Source organism: Lygodium microphyllum, chromosome 16 (genome assembly GCF_053477565.2).
Source record: "Lygodium microphyllum isolate KBCC chromosome 16, Lygodium_microphyllum_v1.1.10, whole genome shotgun sequence".
NCBI lineage: Eukaryota > Viridiplantae > Streptophyta > Polypodiopsida > Schizaeales > Lygodiaceae > Lygodium > Lygodium microphyllum.
This window is the reverse complement of record NC_141150.1, coordinates 146,824,395-146,830,135: the sequence shown is the minus strand read 5'-3', so window position 1 is coordinate 146,830,135 and position 5,741 is coordinate 146,824,395.

Here is a 5,741-nt window from a genome sequence, read left to right as displayed (position 1 = left end):
CTTCCCCCCCCCCCCGCCCCCAACACACACCACCCCTCCCCCCCCCCCCAAAAATTCGCCCCCCCCCCTCAATACACACCTCCCCACCCTTCCCCCCCCCCCTCAACACACACCACACCACACCACACCACCCCTCCCCTTCCCCCCCTCCAAATTTCGCCCCCCCCTCAACACACACCACCCCACCCCTCCCCCCCCCTCCAAATTTCGCCCCTTCTCCCCCCCAAAAATTCGCCCCCCCCCCCCCCCCCCCCCTCAACACACACCACACCACACCACCCCTCCCCCCCCCCCACCCCCCTCAACACACACCAACCCACACCACCCCTCCCCCCCCCAAAAATCCCCCCCCCCCCCCTCAACACACACCACCCCACCCCCCCCCCCCCAACACACACCACACCACCCCTCCCCCCCCCTCAAAAATTCCCCCCCCCCCCTCAACACACAAAACACCACCCCTCCCCCCCCCCCTCCAAATTTTGCCCCCCCCCCTCAACACACACCACACCACACCACCCCTCCCCCCCCTCCAAAATTCACCCCCCACCCCCCTCAACACACACCACCCCACACCTCCCCTCCCCCCCCCCCAAAAATTCCCCCCCCCCCTCAACACACACCACCACATCCCCCCCCCTCAAAAATCCCCCCCCCCCTCAACACACAAAACACCACCCCTCCCCCCCCCCCTCAAAAATCCCCCCCCCCCCCAACACACACCACACCACACCACACCACACCTCCCCCCCCCTCCAAATTTTGCCCCCCCCCCCCCCCAAAAAATTGGCCCCCCCCCTCAACACACACCACCCCTCCCCCCCCTCCAAAATTCGCCCCCCCCCCCCCTCAAAAATCCCCCCCCACCTCAACACACACCACACCACACCACACCAACCCTCCCCTTCCCCCCTCCAAATTTCGCCTTCCCCTCAACACACACCACCCCACCCCTCCCCCCCCCCCAAAAATTCGCCCCCCCCGTCCAAATTTCGCCCCTTCCCCCCCCAAAAATTCCCCCCCCCCCCCTCAACACACACCACACCACACCACCCCACACGACGCCTCCCCCCCCCTCAAAAATCCCCCCCCCCCCTCAACACACACCACACCACACCACCCCTCCCCCCCCCTCAAAAATCCCCCCCCTCAACACACACCACACCACCCCTCCCCTTCCCCCCCTCCGAATTTCGCCCGCCCCTCAACACACACCACCCCACCCCTCCCCCCCCCCCCGCCCCCAAAAAATTCGCCCCCCCCCCAACACACACCACCCCACCCCCCCCCCCCCCAAAAATTCGGCCACCCCCCTCAACACACACCACACCACACACCCCCTCCCCCCCTCCAAAATTTGCCCCCCCCCCCCCCCCCCCAAAAATTCGCGCCCCCCCCCCCCTCAATACACACCTCCCCACCCCCCCCCCCCCCTCAACAAACACCACACCACCCCTCCCCCCCCCTCAAAAATCCCCCCCCCCCCTCAACACACACCACACCACACCACCCCTCCCCCCCCCCCCCCCCCCCAAAAAATCACCCCCCCGCCCCCCTCAACACACACCACCCCACCCCCCCCCCCCCACAACACACACCACACAACCCCTCCCCCCCCCTCAAAAATTCCCCGCCCCCCCCTCAACACACACCACACCACCCCTCCCCCCCCTCAAAAATCCCCCCCCCCCCTCAACACACACCACACCACACCACCCCTCCCCCCCCCCCCCCCCAAAAAATCCCCCCCCGCCCCCCTCAACACACACCACCCCACCCCCTCCCCCCCCACAACACACACCACACAACCCCTCCCCCCCCCTCAAAAATTCCCCGCCCCCCCCTCAACACACACCACACCACCCCTCCCCCCCCCTCAAAAATCCCCCCCCCCCTCAACACACACCACACCACACCACCCCTCCCCCCCCCCCCCAAAAAAATCCCCCCCCCGCCCCCCTCAACACACACCACCCCACCCCCCCCCCCACAACACACACCACACAACCCCTCCCCCCCCCCTCAAAAATTCCCCGCCCCCCCCTCAACACACACCACACCACCCCTCCCCCCCCCTCAAAAATCCCCCCCCCCCCCCTCCAAATTTTGCCCCCCCCCCCAAAAAATTGGCCCCCCCCCTCAACACACACCACACCACACCACCCCTCCCCCCCCCCCTCCAAAATTCGCCCCCCCCCCCCCCCCCCCCCCCTCAACACACACCACCCCACCCCCCCCCTCAACACACACCACACCACCCCTCCCCCCCCCCTCAAAAATCCCCCCCCCCCTCAACACACACCACAACACCCCTCCCCCCCCGCCCCAAAAATTCGCCCCCCCCTCAACACACACCACACCACACCACCGCTCCCCCCCCCCCCCTCCAAAATTCGCCCCCCCCCCAAAAATTTCCCACCCCTCCCCCCTCAACACACACCACCCCACCCCCCCCCCCCAACACACACCACACCACCCCTCCCCCCCCCCCTCAACACACACCACACCACACCACCCCTCCCCCCCCCTCCAAAATTCGCCCCCCCCCCCCCCCCCTCAACACACACCACCCCACCCCCCCCCTCAACACACACCACACCACCCCTCCCCCCCAAAAAATTTGGCCACCCCCCTCAACACATACCACACCACACCACACCACCCCTCCCCCCCCCCCCCCCCAAAATTCGCCCCCCCCCCCTCAATACACACCTCCCCACCCTTCCCCCCCCCCCCGCCCCCAACACACACCACCCCTCCCCCCCCCCCAAAAATTCGCCCCCCCCCCCCCCCTCAATACACACCTCCCCACCCTTCCCCCCCCCCCTCAACACACACCACACCACACCACACCACCCCTCCCCTTCCCCCCCTCCAAATTTCGCCCCCCCCTCAACACACACCACCCCACCCCTCCCCCCCCCCCTCCAAATTTCGCCCCTTCTCCCCCCCAAAAATTCCCCCCCCCCCCCTCCCTCAACACACACCACACCACACCACCCCTCCCCCCCCCACCCCCCTCAACACACACCACCCCACACCACCCCTCCCCCCCCCAAAAATCCCCCCCCCCAACACACACCTCACCACCCCTCCCCCCCCCTCAAAAATTCCCCCCCCCCCCCCCCCTCAACACACAAAACACCACCCCTCCCCCCCCCCCCTCAAAACACACCACACCACACCACCCCTCCCCCCCCCCCCTCCAAATTTTGCCCCCCCCCCCCCCCCCCAAAAAAATTGGCCCCCCCCTCAACACACACCACACCACACCACCCCTCCCCCCCCCTCCAAAATTCGCCCCCCACCCCCCTCAACACACACCACCCCACACCTCCCCTCCCCCCCCCCAAAAATTTCCCCCCCCCCCCAACACACACCACCACATCCCCCCCCCCCCCTCAAAACACACCACACCACCCCTCCCCCCCCCTCAAAAATCCCCCCCCCCCCCCCTCAACACACAAAACACCACCCCTCCCCCCCCCCCCCCTCAAAAATCCCCCCCCCCAACACACACCACACCACACCACCCCTCCCCCCCCCCCTCCAAATTTTGCCCCCCCCCCCAAAAAATTGGCCCCCCCCTCAACACACACCACCCCTCCCCCCCCCTCCAAAATTCGCCCCCCCCACCCCTCAAAAATCCCCCCCCCCCCCCTCAACACACACCACACCAACCCTCCCCTTCCCCCCTCCAAATTTCGCCTTCCCCTCAACACACACCACCCCACCCCTCCCCCCCCCCCCCCCCCGTCCAAATTTCGCCCCTTCCCCCCCCAAAAATTCGCCCCCCCCCTCAACACACACCACCCCACACCACGCCTCCCCCCCCTCAAAAATTCCCCCCCCCCCCTCAACACACACCACACCACACCACCCCTCCCCCTCCCTCAAAAATCCCCCCCCCTCAACACACACCACACCACCCGTCCCCTTCCCCCCCTCCGAATTTCGCCCCCCCCTCAACACACTCCACCCCACCCCTCCCCCCCCCCCGCCCCCAAAAAATTCGCCCCCCCCCCCCAACACACACCACCCCACCCCCCCCCCCCCCCCCCAAAATTCGGCCACCCCCCTCAACACACACCACACCACACACCCCCTCCCCCCCTCCAAAATTTCCCCCCCCCCCCCCCCCCCCGCCCCCAACACAAACCACCCCTCCCACCCCCCCCCAAAAATTCGCGCCCCCCCCCCCCCTCAATACACACCTCCCCACCCCCCCCCCCCTCAACAAACACCACACCACCCCTCCCCGCCCCCTCAAAAATCCCCTCCCCCCCCCCCTCAACACACACCACACCACCCCTCCCCCCCCCCCCCAAAAATCCCCCCCCCCCCCCCCCCCCAACACACACCACCCCAACCCCCCCCCCAACACACACCACACAACCGCTCCCCCCCCCTCAAAAATTCCCCGCCCCCCCCTCAACACACACCACACCACCCCGCCCCCCCCTCAACACACACCACACCACCCCTCCCCCCCCCCTCAACACACCCACACCACCCCACCTCTCCTCCAAAATTCTCCCCCCCCCCCCTCAACACACACCACACCACACCACCCCTCCCCCCCCCTCCAAAATTTGCCCCCCCACCCCCCGGCCCCAACACACACCACCCCTCCCCCCCCCTCCCAAAAATTCGCCCCCCCCCTCAATACACACCTCCCCACCCTTTCCCCCCCCCCCCTCAACACACACCACACCACCCCTCCCCCCCCCCCCCCCAAAAATCCCCCCCCCCCCCAACACACACCACCCCACCCCCCCCCCCAACACACACCACACAACCGCTCCCCCCCCTCAAAAATTCCCCGCCCCCCCCTCAACACACACCACACCACCCCGCCCCCCCCTCAACACACACCACACCACCCCTCCCCCCCCCCTCAACACACCCACACCACCCCACCTCTCCTCCAAAATTCTCCCCCCCCCCCTCAACACACACCACACCACACCACCCCTCCCCCCCCCTCCAAAATTTGCCCCCCACCCCCCGGCCCCAACACACACCACCCCTCCCCCCCCCCCCCAAAAATTCGCCCCCCCCCTCAATACACACCTCCCCACCCTTTCCCCCCCCCCCCTCAACACACACCACACCACCCCTCCCCCCCCTCTCAAAAATCCCCCCCCCCCCCCCTCAACACACACCACACCACCCCTCCCCTTCCCCCCCTCCAAATTTCGCCCACCCCTCAACACACATTACCCCACCCCTCCCCCCCCCCCCCCAAAAATTCGCCCCCCCCCCCTCAACACACACCACCCCACACCACACCACCCCTCCCCCCCCCCAAAAAAATCCCCCCCCCCCCCGCCCTCAACACACACCACCCCCCCCCCCTCAACACACACCACACCACACCACCCCTCCCCCCCCCCCCCTCAAAAATCCCCCCCCCCCCTCAACACACACCACACCACACCACACCACACCACCCCTCCCCTTCCCCCCCTCGAAATTTCGCCCCCCCCTCAACACACACCACCCCACCCCTCCCCCCCCCCCGCCCCAAAAATTCGCCCCCCCCTCCAAATTTCGCCCCTTCCCCCCTCGTCACTCCCCCACCCAACCCAACCCCGCGCCACCCCCATGACACGGCACACCCCCCCACCCCACCGCACCCCCCCACGACGCCCCCCCCCCCCCGCACCCCACCTCGAAAAACCCCGCTCCCTCCACGCCACACCACAAATGCCTCCGAAAACCCTGCTCGACCCACCCCA